This window comes from Hyperolius riggenbachi, chromosome 12 (genome assembly GCF_040937935.1).
Source record: "Hyperolius riggenbachi isolate aHypRig1 chromosome 12, aHypRig1.pri, whole genome shotgun sequence".
Lineage (NCBI taxonomy): Eukaryota > Metazoa > Chordata > Amphibia > Anura > Hyperoliidae > Hyperolius > Hyperolius riggenbachi.
In genome coordinates, this window is record NC_090657.1 from 179,461,255 (window position 1) to 179,478,095 (window position 16,841).

Consider the following 16,841-nt stretch of genomic DNA (forward strand, 5'->3'; position numbering starts at 1 on the left):
AGGGCAGGTCTTGGACTTCAGATTTACCCGTTCTTACTGTGCTATTTATAATGTTTGCTTTATTCTGTAACATTTTTTACCCTAAAATAATTCTCAATTTTATACTATTTTCATACTATTTTTATATCTTAAGTATTTTATACTCTTTTATATTTGATTTTAACGTTTATACTTTGATCTTATTGTATTTCAACTCCCTGAAGATTGTGAAGGGAGGAGTTGTGTTTATAAAAGTAACCTCCTAATTATGTAGCCACACCCCCTGACGAAGGCGAGAGCCGAAACTCGAGTCGGGCTGTGGAGGCTACGTTGCAATAATGCTAAATAAACAAGAAGTTATCCAGTAAGTAATTCCCCCGTGTGTGGCTGGCTTTATTAGCAGTGTGCACTATTGCCGTCTATTGTTTTACAGTAACGCGCTGCATCACTCTGACACCCAGTCAGCAGCCACCGGCAACCAGCGTGACACGCAGGACAGCGGAAGACGGAAGTCTTGGGCAGTCACGTGATGGGGGAAGACGTCTAGCCGCATCAGAGAGCGGAGCTCGTATAGGCAGACGGCGCCACCGCTGACCCTGGGATATCGGGATTACAGCAAGTATTTTGGGGCACTTGACGTGAATCTGAGGTGGGAAACCATCGAGACAGGTACTGTTTTCCACCATTTCTGAACCCTTGCTATTCAGCAGGTTTGTCTGTCTTTGCGCTAAGGTACTTTGTTTTCATTGACTATCACTTCGGGCTTTGGAGCCAGCCCACCTCATAGCTGCAGCACCATCACATTGCGCTCCTTTCACTGTTTTTATACCTCCCCCAGTATAGCCTGCTGCCCACCCGCCCTTAATCCTATGGTGCCCTAGGCCATGGCCTATGTGGCCTTGGTTTAAATCCGGCCCTGCCTGCGTTTGTGTGGGTTTCTTGCAGGCACTCTTTCCACATCCCAAAAACATACAGGTAAGTTAATTGGCTTCTTCTAATTTGGCCCTAGACTACGATACATACATAAACATATGACTATGTAGGGATTACATGGAGGAGGGGAGTTCCCTCTGCATCGCTGCAGTGAGCAGCTAGAAAGACACCCCTCTGGGTGACCAGGGTACGTAGATAGGCTGCTCTCTCTAATAAGCGATCCTGGGCGTTCAAGATTCCGTGTGAGGATTGAGAAGATTTCTCTGGGGGCACTAGGGACACCGGAATGGGAAGGGATCATCTGCCCCAAAATGCTTGAGATCTCTATAAGGAACTGAGCGACGGGCATCTGCTACTGTGTGTCCAGTAAACACACTCTTCTGCAGCCATGCACAGGCGACTCCCCTCCTTCCACGTCCCCCACCTTTGGAACTGCGTGTCCCACCGACTCCGGCACAAACAAAAGCTGAGACTAAACCCAATCTACACAATTTACAATTTAATTAAATCTGACATGTCTGATCGGGATTTGATTCGATGCAATTCGATTTGCCATTGTTTTACAATTGCAAATCGAACTAAATCGAATCCCGATGGGACATGTCGGATTAGATCGAATCGTAAATAGAATCGTAATCGAATCATACAAAGAATCGTATCATGTAGATTGGGCTTTAGCTTTCCAACAGTAGTCCTGTCTTGGCAGGGGATTAAAGAGAATGTTTACAGGAGGCTGCTAAACTACGGTCACCATCAATGTAAGGAGAACCTCTTATGCTGTTGACGGGATAATACGCAAGTACCGATTTAATGTGATGCAAATAACTCCAGGTTTGCTTGTAAATTTCATGCATGTTGTATGAACCTTGGAATTGGATCAAAATCATAAGGGACTGCATCTAATTAGCCAATTCCAATTTGCTTCAAATATACATGAAAGGCAGAATTAGTAGCCAATCACTGAGCATCTCTATAGACCGCAATGAAAGGCTGTAAAGTCTCCATTATGTGACTGCAGATCCACTTTAAAGAGAATCTGTACTCTAAAATTCTTACAATAAAAAGCATACCATTCTATTCATTATGTTCTCCTGTGCCCCTCTTTGCTGTTTCTGCCACCCCCTGCTGCAATCCTGGCTTGTAATTGACAGTTTTAGGCAGTGTTTACAAACAAAAAACATGGCTGCTAACCAGCATGTGACAGGCTCAGAGAAGCTCAGTCAGAGCCTGCAGGGGGCGTGAAGAGGGTGTGCATAACTTCTATCCTATCACAGCAGAGCAGCACATTCCTGCCTGAGCTGACAAAGCCAGCATAGGAAAGAAGATTACAAACAAACACAGAACATTTATATCGTGCTTTTCTCCTGGCGGACTCAAAGCACCAGAGCTGCAGCCACTAGGACGCACTCTATAGGCAGTAGCAGTGTTAGGGAGTCTTGCCCAAGGTCTCCTACTGAATAGGTGCTGGCTTACTGAACAGGCAGATTTGAGATTTGAACATTCTCCTGTGTCAGAGGCAGAGCCCTTAACCATTAAACTATCCAGCCACCGCTGGATAGAGATAATACAGCCACTGTGCAACTAGGAAAGGCTGCAGTAAGACAGACCACATTAAAACCGGTATAGGAACTTATAGGATAGAAGAAATAAGGCTGAAAATTGTGTTACAGAGTCTCTTTAAAGTGCACCTGAACTCTTGCAAGGAACAGAAGGAGAACACAGAGAAATGCACCTTGTATGTACAGGGAGTGCAGAATTATTAGGCAAATGAGTATTTTGACCACATCATCCTCTTTATGCATGTTGTCTTACTCCAAGCTGTATAGGCTCGAAAGCCTACTACCAATTAAGCATATTAGGTGATGTGCATCTCTGTAATGAGAAGGGGTGTGGTCTAATGACATCAACACCCTATATCAGGTGTGCATAATTATTAGGCAACTTCCTTTCCTTTGGCAAAATGGGTCAAAAGAAGGACTTGACAGGCTCAGAAAAGTCAAAAATAGTGAGATATCTTGCAAAGGGATGCAGCACTCTTAAAATTGCAAAGCTTCTGAAGCGTGATCATCGAACAATCAAGCGTTTCATTCAAAATAGTCAACAGGGTCGCAAGAAGCGTGTGGAAAAACCAAGGCGCAAAATAACTGCCCATGAACTGAGAAAAGTCAAGCGTGCAGCTGCCAAGATGCCACTTGCCACCAGTTTGGCCAAATTTCAGAGCTGCAACATCACTGGAGTGCCCAAAAGCACAAGGTGTGCAATACTCAGAGACATGGCCAAGGTAAGAAAGGCTGACAGACGACCACCATTGAACAAGACACACAAGCTGAAACGTCAAGACTGGGCCAAGAAATATCTCAAGACCGATTTTTTTTAAGTTTTTATGGACTGATGACATGAGAGTGAGTCTTGATGGGCCAGATGGATGGGCCCGTGGCTGGATTGGTAAAGGGCAGAGAGCTCCAGTCCGAATCAGACGCCAGCGAGGTGGAGGTGGAGTACTGGTTTGGGCTGGTATCATCAAAGATGAGCTTGTGGGGCCTTTTCGGTTGAGGATGGAATCAAGCTCAACTCCCAGTCCTACTGCCAGTTTCTGGAAGACACCTTCTTCAAGCAGTGGTACAGGAAGAAGTCTGCATCCTTCAAGAAAAACATGATTTTCATGCAGGACAATGCTCCATCACACGCGTCCAAGTACTCCACAGTGTGGCTGGCAAGAAAGGGTAATAAAAAAGAAAAACAAATGACATGGCCTCCTTGTTCACCTGATCTGAACCCTATTGAGAACCTGTGGTTCATCATAAAATGTGAGATTTACAAGGAGGGAAACCAGTACACCTCTCTGAACAGTGTCTGGGAGGCTGTGGTTGCTGCTGCACGTAATGTTGATGATGAACAGATCAAAACACTGACAGAATCCATGGATGGCGGGCTTTTGAGTGTCCTTACAAAGAAAGGTGGCTATATTGGTCACTGATTTGTTTTTGTTTTGTTTTTGAATGTCAGAAATGTATATTAGTCAATGTTGAGATGTTATATTGGTTTCACTGATAAAAATAAATAATTGAAATAGGTATTTATTTGTTTTTTGTTAAGTTGCCTAATAATTATGCACAGTAATAGTCACCTGCACACACAGATATCCCCCTAAAATAGCTAAAACTAAAAACAAACTAAAAACTACTTTCAAAAATACTCAGCTTTGATATTAATGAGTTTTTTGGGTTCATGGAGAACATGGTGGTTGTTCAATAATAAAATTATTCCTCAAAAATACAACTTGCCTAATAATTCTGCACTCCCTGTATTTAGAGAGTTTAGCCTGCCTAATTCCCCCTCATCTGTGACTAATCGCAAGTGTAATTTGATCTCTCAGCTGTGTCAGCTGGCTGCCTCAGTAGAGCAGCTTATTTCTAAATGGGGGATGTTAACCCCATCTCTGTTTTCATGAAAGCAGGAAGTAGACACACTGTAGATTTATTGCAGGATTTGTATCAGCTGTAACAAAGAAATTATTTTGTTTAAGGGTTATTATGCTGTTGCTTATCTATTAGAGCAGAGAGGAAGTTGAGTTCAGGTCCGCTTAAAAGCAATGCTATTAAAACACCCATCTATGAAAAATCACAACCCTTTTTATGTGTGCTGGAGTCCGACAAGGCTAAATACGAGGACTTTAAGGTTCCTTTTGTGTATTTAAAGTGGAAATCCAGGAAAGAAGTCGAAACCCTGTGCTACATCACGCACCCCCTGAATAGCAAAAAAATAGCCACAAATACTGTACATTTTTTTCCAACTAAATTCTTGCTGAGCTGCGGATTTTTACATCTTATTATTATTGTCAATTTAAAGTAAATATTGAGTGGAAACAAAGTCCATGCTAGCAGGACAAGCCTCACATGAAAAGCAAATAAACCTGCAAGATTGCTGAATAACAGCACTAAAAAAAGGCAATATTTCCCCTGTGCCTCTTTAATAAACGTCCCTTTTTCTGCCCGCACCTGTTCTGTAATCTGGGGGGCTGATGATATGAAGTCGACAAGCAGTTTATCACACAGACTCCTTTAAGACCTGAATTTACATAACAAAGCCCTCCACATATGGTAGCCTGTCTACATCAGGGCCAGCTTGTTCTCTGCGCGAGCCCCTCTGTAATAATAAGCCAGCACTTTGCCTAATTGGCCTCCGCGCGTCTCAGCTGTGGCGACGTCCCCCCAGCTAGCTGTATCACGCTCCAGGGGTCGCGGGGGGTAAAATATCTAAGGCCTATCTATAAAAATCCGATTGGGAATAAGGTCCTTTGTGCAAACTGGGAGCAGCAGCTACACCAAGACCGGGGGGAAAAGGGGTTGCAGATGGAGGCAGCTGGGGACGCTCGCAAGCTCTGATTGGCTGCTCCGCGGACAAAATGTGCCACCTGCAGTCCTTTGTGTGATGTGCCTGAATTACATTACAAGGAGCCCGGCTTTGATGGGGGCCTCCTACGAAAATTGTACGTTCCCTCTGCGGAGAAATGCAGAGCAGGGGAGCACAAAAGCAAGACAGATTATTAAACGGGCCCACAGGACAAAGAGGGCTACACGAGATCCATTCCTAAATATGCGCAGTCACCAGGGCAGGAACAAAAACACTGATAAAAATGCAGCACCCCGCAGGAGAAGACAGACCCCGTTGTTGTTTCAATGGAGGGAGAAATCTTGCAGGTTTCACCTGTCAAAAGAGATGATTTTCGATTTCCAAAGCTGTGTGTAAACACATGAGGATGTCGGGCTTCAGATTGTATTACTGATACGCTGAATTTCAGAAACAAACAATGACTTCGCATCTCCCGTAGATGTTGCCTTTTTGGCAAGTCAGATCGCACTCAGAGGGTTAATAGTGTCCGAGGGAGATCACTGTAGGTCAGCCTACGATGTGCTAACCTAACACACTCCTTGGTGGCGGATTCTCCACTATAATGAGTGCAGCCTCATACAGAAATAAACATGAGTCCAATAAAAGAGACCCTGACTGTGACCCACAAAGCTCTTCGCAATCTGTGACATTCATTGATCTGCTAATCTCCACGAACCACCCAACCTTCGCCCTGCACACAACCTTCTTCTCTGTACTCCACTAGAATCGCCTCCTTCCATTCCCATATACAGGAATTCTCACCAGCCTCTCTCCTCCTCTGGAAATCCATTCCACAGCACATTGGTCACTCTGCAAATACTGAAGTACATACCATGATTTTCTGCCTATTGGGCGTCGTTCACAGTGGGTGCGCTGAGAAACATATAAAAGCGCATCATAAAAAATACATGTGTTTGTCCCCGTTTTAGTGCGCTTTTTTTAAACCATGTTTTGTTTATTGTAGCAGTAGCAGTTGTCAATAAAGATTTGTTTTCAAACGAAAATGTGTTGTTGTTTTTTTCGTTTAGTGGTAAAAAATGCAAAGTGCACTCATTCACTTGCATTGATGTGCGCTTTACAGCTCAACACAGTACGTTTTTGTAACGCAGCTCAGCGCCGCGTATAGAGGTGAACCAGGCACATTAATCACATGGGAAAATCAATACCTTGCAGAACGCACAGCGCAATGTGCTCTGAGAAGCGCACAAAATTGTACCTAGAGTGAACGAGGCCTAAGACACACTTTTCTTCTCCCCAAAATAGGCAGAAAAAGTCCCTGCTTCTTATATGCCAAACACAAGGAGTCCCCGACTTAGGAACACCTGCGGATATGAACCGCTGACCCACCATGATGTCAGGTACTCCCTGTATTCTCTCCTTGTGTCCTCCGCATCCCCCTTCTGTCCTCCTCCGCTCCCGAGTATTGTTATCACCAACGGCAGCATGGCTCACCTCATTTAGTAGTTCCAGCAGCAATCACAGACCTCTCCTGTCTCTCAGCGCAGTGCAGATGGCGTGCGATCGTATGGGTTGCGTTCCGATCGTACATCCATCTGCGCTATATGATGTGAACGAGGCCTTAACATACAAGGTAGGACATACAGGAAACTCACAACAGAACAAGATCATGCAAATGATTTGATAACAGTAGTGCCATAGGTCAAAATAGAGTCCACAAGAGGAGTGATTGACAGTAATGTCAGTAAAGCTCAACACACACCATACAATCTTGGTTGTACAGATTTACCAAATCTATGTAGTATAAGGGCCAACAGATTGAAAATACCTTGAATGATTGATTGGATAAGCTCTTATACTACATGAAAGTGGTAAGATTGAACAATCAAGATTATATGGTGTGTGTTGAGCCTAAGATTGCATAATCAAGCTGGAAACACTAGGGAGGAGCCAGAGGCTTACAATCTAAAGGGTGGGGTGGAGACAATAGGTGCCTCTGTTGAGAGGGTGTCTAACAGAACATATTATGGTGCTGGTGTAGCGGGGGTATACGAGCATGAAGAGGTGAGTCTTGACGTTGTATATTCTTTTTCTTCCCCAGGTTTCTGCCCTCCAGTGGAAAAAACCCGCAAGTTGCCTGCGCAGTAGAGCGGACCCGATCGGGCTCGGCTATCTCCGCCAGAAACCATCGGAGTGCCGCTACTGTGCAGGAGCGCAGAAGGTAAATATTGACGTCTTCTGTTCGGGGGCTGCCAGGCTGGATAGCCAAGGCTTAGGAGGATGGGGGAAGCCTCATTAGGATCCAGAGGCTTCCCCCTTAGTAGGTAAGAACCCCCCGGGGAAGTTTTCTTTATTACAGATTTACTTTAATCTTTACTTACCTGGTGATTCTTCCAGCCCCTAGCAGTCTACGTATATGGTCCCTAGTTCCGCTGCTCTCCAGTGTGCCACTATCCCCTCCGTAAGATCACCAACCACAGCTGTGGTGACAGACATATGTGCCCTGTGCATCCCCGGGCACATCCGTATGCCTCTCTCAATCGTGCTCCCATAGCCAGGAGCGTTCTGCGCTTTTGCAGTTCACTAAGTCTTAAACTGTGCATGCACAGAACGCTCCTGGCTATGGGAGCACGATCGAGAGAGTCGTTCGGACGTGCCCCCGCATGCACAGAAGCCAGTGACCACAGTTGTGGCCGAGGATCTTTTAGAGGGGTTAGCGGCACCCTGGAGAGCAGTGGAACTGCAGCGAGGGACTGCATAGACTGATAGGGGATGGAAGAACCCCCATGGAAGTAAAGCTTAAATTTTATCTTTCAGTTCGGTTATCCTTTAAAGCAGCGGTCCCCAACCTTTTTCGTCCCGGGAACCGCTTTCCAGTGCAAACATTTCTCTGAGGACCGGGGGAAGGGGGTGGGGTTGGGTTCGCCTGCTGTTTGCCAGTATTCCTCTGCGAATAGGTAGTCAGTTTCCATGTGGGTGTACCACACAGGGCCTCCCTCATTGAAGTCGCGGCTGTTCACTGCAGTGAGAAGAGGAGGGGATGTAGCAGCGTGATGTAGCCGGGTGCAGGGGACGCCGTGCACTCGCAGCTAATGAAGGAGCAGAAATGGAGGGGGCGGGACTGGAGGTTTCCAGCTTGTGCAGACGCTGCATTGAGGAGAGGCATGGGATGTAGCAGCAGCCAGGTACTGGGCCGCAGACCAGATGTTGGGGACCCTTGCTTTAAAGTATGTACAAACACATGACAAAATGTCACCCGTGGGGATTCGGACTTGATTCCTCAGACAACAGTTCAAGGCTGAGTGCAGTAGTGATGCTTTGGGAGGTTGTAGCTAGTGTTGTTGCTATAGAGGGGGAAGCAAAGATAACTGCACAGTGCAGGACGGAGCGGCTTTCAGCAGGAGCGGTAAGAAGGAGGACAATGTGCTCAGCTGAGACGATCCTGCATTTGGTATCACTCGGCAACGTATCGGTGAGACTGTACGCACACACTAGATTCTCAGCACAGACAACCTTGACTGCTCGCCTTGGCCAAAAACCCTCTAGCATGTAAGTTATAAATGAATTATACAGCAGTAACTATACGGCTGTCATCACACAGCTCTTTGAGGTTGTTTACAATACATCCATCTTTTACACAAACCTGTCAATAGTGTCAACTAGGGACAGAGCCAGTGTCTTAGGGGGCTGGTTCACACAGACGTTTTGCTGGCGTTAAATGAGGCGTTTTAAAAGCAACGTTTTCAGGGATCTACTGCCGTCCCATGCAAGTGAATGGGAGCATTCGGGACAAGCTTTTGCAGGCCTGGCACTTGATCCCGGTGTTTCCTTTAAAAAGTAACATGCAGCTTATAGAAGGCGTTTGCTGTTGCTGGAGCCATGTTTGAATGCCAGCAAAGCCACTGAAAGCCAACAAAAGCCCTAAAATCCCAGCCCTTTCCATTGACTTCCTGCAAAAGCCCAAAAGACACAATGCTCTCAAATGATACGCACTTAAAAGACATTAAAGAGAGCCCGAGGTGGGCTAAAAAAATGAAAAAAAAAAAAAAGTAGGCTACCTGATCCGGGGAGCTGAGCGGATCAGGAGGCCACAAAAAACCCCCACTCCTGTGGGCCGTGCTGGTCCACTTTCAGTTTCGTGACCTATAGGTCATGACGCTGCAAGGAGAAATTGATTCTTTCTCCCAGCGTGCAGGGAGGCGGGGGAGAGGCAGGGGGCGTGGCTGGCCAGGGAGAGAGAGCTGCCCAATGGCAGCTCTGGAAACCCTGCAGAAATGCCCCTGGTGGGCAATCCCTCTCCCTGTGTTTACCTCCAAGATAGCAACAAATATTGTCACTAATCTTGGGGGGCTATAGCGCAGTGGTGGTGGTGGGGCAGAGAGCGGCGGTGGGGGGACCCAGAGGCATGTCATGAGGCAGAGAACATGCCTCTGGGTCCCATTTGCCCCCTATCTGCCCATCTCAGGTTCTCTTTAAATAAAAAGCTTAGCTGTTAAACGCTGGCATTCTTAAAAAAATAAACACAACGTTATTTAAAAGAGACGGCAAGCAGAAACTCTGCAGAAGCCCCTGTCAACCAGCCCTTTTACAAACCTGGGAAAAAGCAGGGAAAATCCACGAGCGGTAAAACAGCAGCAAGTCTCTCTTATCTTGCCTGCTAAAAATCTGCAGCAGATGTTCACTGTGAATCACAATGCATGGCTATCGCTATCGGGATGCACACAGAATTTTCAGCTCAATACCACCACAGCTCACCTCTGGACAAAAGTACAGAAATCCTGGTCCTGACTTAGTAACGCATCTCTGAGTATCTCCACTGGGGATGTCACTGAATCAGCAAACCTGGAACACAAAGAAGATCTTCTGCTGCAATTTTCTGCATTAAATATTATCTTTCCATTTTAGTCTGCAGCCAGGTGAGTATTTCCTAAACTGGCAGTGAGCTCAGATTGCTTTTCTTTTCAGCTTCGTAACAGCAGTTCTTAAAGAGAAACTCCGACCAAGAATTGAACTTTATCCCAATCAATAGCTGATTCCCCCTTTTACATGAGAAATCTATTCCTTTTCACATACCATCAGGGGGCTCTGTATGACTGATATTGTGGTGAAACCCCTCCCACAAGAAGATCTGACTACCGAGGTACTCCTGGCAGTTTCCTGTCTGTGAACCTTGTTGCATTGTGGGAAATAGCTGTTTACAGCTGTTTCCAATTGCCAAAAAAGCATGCAGCAGCTACATCACCTGCCAACAGTAAAAATGTCACCATGTAATAAATGTCAGAATGCAAATCAGGGATTTAAAAGATTTTACAATGGGCAAACACTGACTAAATCATTTATACATAATTATTGTAAAAATGAAGCACTTTTTTATTACATTATTTTCACTGGAGTTACTCTTTAAATACAGTTGCTGTGTGACTCTCCAGAAGCTCCCAAAAATAGTGTTTAGGGATGGTTAATGAGATGCAAATCATTTCTCCTTGCATTCATATTTAATGTAAAAGAGCCTGTTATGCCAGGCTGTCTTAAACTGGACCTAAACTCTTGCACAGGAGACAAGGTAAACACTGTGGCTGGGTTCACATATGACATAGTGAGAAAAAGTAGCGTTTTAGGATGGTGCGTTTGTGATTTGCATTTTTTTTTTTTTTTAAATGCAGATGCATTTTTCATGCGTTTTTTGTGCATTTGAATGTGTTTGCGGTTCGCTAATGGAAAACGCATATTCGTTTTGTATGTGCTTTTTTTTAAAAAGAGTATGCAAATCACTAGGAAGACAACAGGAAGCAGAAACACATCAGAGATCTTTACTTTTTAATAAAAAAAAAAAAGCATAAAGAAAAAATGCATGAAAAACACAATGCATATGTGTTACCATCAGAGGCGGGACAAGGTCCTCCAGCACCCAAGGCTGAGACACCAAAGTGCGCCCCTCCATCCATTCCTCCCCAGCCGTCACACACTGATTGCTATTAGACTAAGAGGCGCCACAGGGCCCACAACCTCCCCAACACCTTAATCTCTAGTTATCTGGCTTGCAGTCACTGCTATGTATCCCCTTTTCTTATTTCTTTCTGCTTCAAACACAATTAGAAATGACAGCTGAATGACTTGTGCGCCCCCTCCTACACTGCGCCCTGAGGCTGGAGCCTCTCCAGCCTATGCCTCGGCCCGGCCCTGGTTACCATAGACTTTCATTATGTGTGTTTTGGCAGCCAGCCTGCATATTATGGCAACACTTCTGCGTCCCATAGACTAACATTGCTGCATAAAATGCTGCGTTCCCTGCTATGTGTGCACCCAGCCTGAGAAATCCACCCTGTGGCTTTGTTCAATTTTTTTTTCCAAATGTTGTGCTATGGTGTAGCTCAGACTAAAGCGTTCCATGCGCTGTCAGTTTTCAAAAGTGGTACTTGAGCCATTTTAGGGCGTTTTTGCTATAATGGGAGGTATAGGAGAAACGCAAAACGCTCACAAAACCACTTTGTGTAGCGATTGCATTCCCGTTTTTAAGAATAAATACATTGTATTTATTCTTTTACGGATCAAAGAGTTCACTTCCTGACTGAATTATCAAAACAATTAGAAAAAACGCGTCGGAAACCGCTAATCCAACCCCCCCCCCCCCCCCCCCGAAAAAGCCCAGTGAATCGGAAAGAAAAAACACCTCAAAATAAGGCCATCGTGAACGGTCACGCGAGCTGACCACAATGTGAACAAGGCCTCAGGCCTGGAACCCACTAGGTGCTTTTCTGAGCGCTTTGTGATTTGAAAAGCTCTTGCTAATGAAATGCTATGGGTGTGATCCCACTTGAGGGATGTGATTTTATAAAAAATCCCCCATAGTATTGCATTAGCAAGAGCGTTTTTAAATCACTAGTGCTTAGAAAAGGCTGCTAGTGGGTTTCAGCACTAAGGGCTGGTGCACACCAAAACCCGCTAGCAGATCCGCAAAACGCTAGCAGATTTTTAAACGCTTTTTTTTATTTTTATGAGGCGTTTTGCTAGCGTTTTGCGGATTGCTGCTGCGGTTTTCAGTATAGTAGATTTCATATATTGTTACAGTAAAGCTGTTACTGAACAGCTTCTGTAACAAAAACGCCTGCAAAACCGCTCTGAAGTGCCGTTTTTCAGAGCGGTTTGCGTTTTTCCTATACTTAACATTGAGGCAGAAACGCATCCGCAATCCAAAAATGCCTCACCCAGGCATTTTTCGTTTCTGCAAAACGCCTGCCGCTCTGGTGTGCACCACCCCATTGAGATACATTGACCAAGCAGATCCGCAGCCGCAAGCGGATCTGAAAACGCCCAAAAAGCCGCTCGGTGTGCACCAGCCCTGAGTGTGTGTTTCACAGAGAACAGCCTGTCTAATTCTCCCTTATCAGCAAGAGTAATTTGAGCTGTCAGCTGCATGCAGAGTTCTGTGCTAATATCTAAACCCAGAAGGTTAACCCTTTCAGTGCTCCCAGGAAACCAGGAAGTAACCACTCTGCATGAATTCTGCAGGAACTCTATAAAGCTGTAACAAAAGAGAGTTTAACCTACCTGGGGCTTTTACAGCCACCCTGTGCCCTCACTGTGACAAACCGGTCTTGCGGTCCCTCGCAGCGAGTCAGTTACGTTTATATCCATATACACATGGGGTGCATTTGTCTCTGTTTTCTTTTTCCTTGTGTAAAAATTAAGTCCCCCTTAAAAATCTGTCCCGCCCCCAATGACGTCATGCCGCCACCGCTGCTCCACCGTACTGATTGGCTGCCGGGGCCCCGGAACGAGGGGGCGGGGATATGAGGATCCCGGTGGCCAGAGAAGCCGTAGACAGCAGCAGATAGCCGGGGAAGGAGGCTGGAGTCTCTCTGCGCAGCGCCGATCGCGTGCGTGACTCCAAAACACATAAGAATGCAGGGAATTCTCTACCCCGACCTGAGCTCGGGCTTACCACTCACAGCATCTTTTTCCTACCCCGAGCTTAGGTCGGGTATACCGCCAGGGAGGTTAACTTCTCCTGCAAAATGTCTTGATAAACTTTGTAATTCATTGTTCCTTTGATGATAGCAATACCTCCAGGCCCTGATGCAGCAAAGCAGCGCCGAACTATGATGCCCCCACCACCATAATTCACAGTTGGGATGAGGTTTTGATGTTGGTGTGCTGTGCCTCTTTTTCTACACACATATAGTGTGTGTTTAGTCCAAACAACTCAACTTTGGTTTCATCTGTTCACAGAATATTTTGCCAGTACTGCTGTGGAACATCCAGGTGCTCTTTTGAAAATTTTAAACATGCAGCAACGTATTTTTTTGGACAGCAGTGGCTTTTTCTGTGGTATCCTCCCTTGAACTCCATTCTTGTTTAGTGTTTTAAGTATCGTAGATTCACTAACATGGATGTTAGCATATGCCAGAGAATTTTGTAAGTCGTTAGATGACACTTTAGGATTCGTCTTCACCTCACTGAGTATTCTGTAATGTGCTCTTGCAGTCATCTTTACAGGACGACCACTCCTAGGAAGAGTAGCAGCAGTGCTAAACTTTCTCCATTCATAGACAATTTGTCTTACCGTGGACTGATGAACTGCAAGGCTTTTGGAGATACTTTTATAACCCCTCCCAGCGTTATGCAAGTCAACAACTCTTAATCGTAGGTCCTCAGAGCTCTGTTGTGCGAGGCATCATTCACATCAGGCAATGCTTCTTGGGAAAAGCAAACCCCAAAAATAGTGTGTTTTTATAGGGAAGGGCAGCTGTAACCGACACCTCCAATCTCTCATTGATTGAACTTCAACTGACTGACACCTCACTCCAATTAGCTCTTGTAAGTGTCATTAGTGTAGGAGTTCACATACTTTTTCCACCTGCACTGTGAATGTTTACATGGTGTGTTCAATAAAAACATGGTAACATTTAATTATTTGTGTGGTATTAGTTTAAGCAGACTGTGATATTTTATGACCAATTTGTATCGAAATCCATATAATTGAAAGGGTTCACATACTATTTCTTGGTACTGTAATGAGCTTCAAAATTGCATTCAAGTTTTGTGGAAAATGCTAATTTTTTCATGCAAATGTTCTGCATTTCAATCGACAAGCACTAAAAATGAATCACACACAAAAATAAGCAGACATACTGTCCGAATTCAAAACGCAGGAAAATTGTGAATGCAAATTTACATATGACAGCAAAAGAATGTGACGTCGTTGAAACAAATTGCATGCTGTTGGAGAATCACAAATCACAATCAAATTTTGAACTAGTGTGAACTCTGCCTGAATGTCTTTGTTTTGCTAGACTTTGATAATATTTGATGTTTCTATGAAATTGAATGCCTCATCTATAAAACGTATTGTGTAGTGTATGCCTACCTTTTTTTAGGCCCTAAGACTTACTTTTTAAAAAACAAATCAATAAATAAATACATTCACAACAGGCAGTTTATTAGAGGAAACGCCTCAATTTGGGCACCTGCCTCAGACTTAATTCAAACAGCCACTAATCGCTTCCGGACCGTGGTAAAATCTACGCCGTGTTTGTGGCTGCTTATTCCTGCCAGGGCGTAGATTTCAATGACCATGCTTGCACAGACCTGCCGCTACCGCCGATCTCCCACCACCGCAGGCCCTTCGCTCTGCTGTCAATATGACGGCAAAGCTCTGTGAGCCGGTTAGGAGCCAATGACCCCATGACCACTGAGCCAATCTCATTGGCTCACATTAATCACAGGGTCAGGAGCCAATGAAATCGTATCCTGACCAGCTTACAGAGCTCTGCCGTCATAACATCTGCAGAGAGGAAGGGCCAGCGGCGATGGGTGAATGGCGAGAGTGGCGGGTCCATGCGGTGATTCATCGATGGGAGCCAATTTTTGGTCCTTAAAGTGTACCAGAGCTGAACTAACTAAAAGGTGTTATACACACCTGGTGGCCACAAGGTGGCTCCCCAGCCCCATCCACTTAGATCGCTCCCACGCCGCCGTCCTCTGCTGTCTGCAGCTTCGGGAACTGGGTCCCGTCACTTACGTCAGTCAGAGCCAGTCACAGGATAAGTGCGCCCTCTACGTATCTCTCTAGTTGCTGCTGGAGAGATACGCAAACAGCGCACTACTCCTGCGTAGGAATGATTCACAAAACTAATGTTATTAATAGTCTTGTTTTAATTATTTCTAAATATATCTCTCCTTATCTGACTTAACCACTTAAGGACCACAGGCTTACACCCCCCTAGTGACCAAGCAATTTTTTTACAATTCAATGTTCTGCATCTTTAACAGCTTGCTGCAGGGCCATGCAACTTAGCACACAAATTAATCTGCCCCCCCCTTTGTTGCCACCAACAGAGCTCTCTGTTGGTGGCATGTGATTGCTGCTGCGATGTGTCATTTTTTTTTTAATTAATTTTATTGTTGTGGTTTTTTTTTTTAAATAAAAATAAGTATTTTATGTAATTAAACCTCCCCTGGAGAGCCAATCAGAGTTGATCACCTCTCATAGGCATCAGCCTATGAGTGGGATCTTCTTGCCACACAGCTGTCCCTCACACAGCGCTGCGGTAGATCGCAGCAGGGCTGTGGAGTCGGTACAAAAATCTACTGACTCCCACTCTTCAGTTTAGGATTCCACCGACTCCGACTCCTCTAATTTGCATATTACAATCTTGTTTATTAAAAGCATGTAACCTGAAATTCGTCTCTTAACTGTCAACGCTTAGGAATTTTAAAACACAACTGAAGTGAGAAGGATATGGAGACTGCCATATTTATTCCCTTTAGTCATAGACTAAAACTAGTCCTTGGTAAGAGTACTTGTAAAAGGTACAGACCAGAACAAAGAACATCTATCAGGCCCTAGGCAATGTAACTGTGGGTACATGTAAGAGTGATGTGCAGGTACTCTGCAGGCGAATAAGGAGATACTTCCTCTATTACACATTCTTCATGCACAATCTGAACCAGGTTTATGGGTGATAGACAACACCTCTGTGTTCAATGTGCACAACATTCTCAGTGGATTCCCTGCAGCTCTGTGGGGAGTGCATATGTAGAGTATAGTACTACTGTGTAGCAAAGTAAACCTGAGACAGATGAAATTAAAGTTTTATACATACCTGGGGCTTCCTTCAGCCCCCTTCAGGTTAATCAGTCTCTTGCTGTCCTCCTCCGCCACCTGGATCTTCTGCTATGAGTCCAGGTACATGAGTCAGTCTGGCGTAGTGCGCATGCACACACTCCGCCACCGGGAGCGTACTACACCTGTGTAGCACTATTGCGCAGGTGCAGAACGCTCCTGGCTGTGGAAGCGGCATGCGGCCGGACTGCGCTGACTGGCTGAATTACCAAAACTCATAGCAGAAGATCCAGGTGGTGGAGGAGGACAGCGAGGGACTGATTAGCCTGAAGGGGACTGGAAGAAGCCCCAGGTATGTATAACACTTTTCATTGCATCCTTCTCAGGTACCATTTAATTCGTAGTCACCAAACCAAATTTTAACAACGCATTAAATTATTTGATTTCATGAGCAAAGTACATTTGCATAAATCAGAATCAACACAGAATTATTTCCATCTCATTGACCATCTCT

General features: G+C 45.1%; 1 protein-coding gene across 14 annotated transcripts in view; it reads right to left on the reverse strand.

Moving 5' to 3' along the window:
- The window catches only part of FAM110A (family with sequence similarity 110 member A), an 897,957-nt gene that overhangs the window by 545,229 nt on the left and 335,887 nt on the right, over positions 1-16,841 (reverse strand). For 9 of the 14 annotated variants that reach the window (XM_068262828.1, XM_068262827.1, XM_068262817.1 and 6 more), the window contains one exon: positions 10,018-10,104. The exons of the other annotated variants lie outside the window; for them this stretch is intronic. The gene's annotated coding sequence lies outside the window, so the exon portion shown is untranslated. The remainder of the gene's footprint in view (positions 1-10,017; positions 10,105-16,841) is intronic. 14 annotated transcript variants of the gene reach the window in all.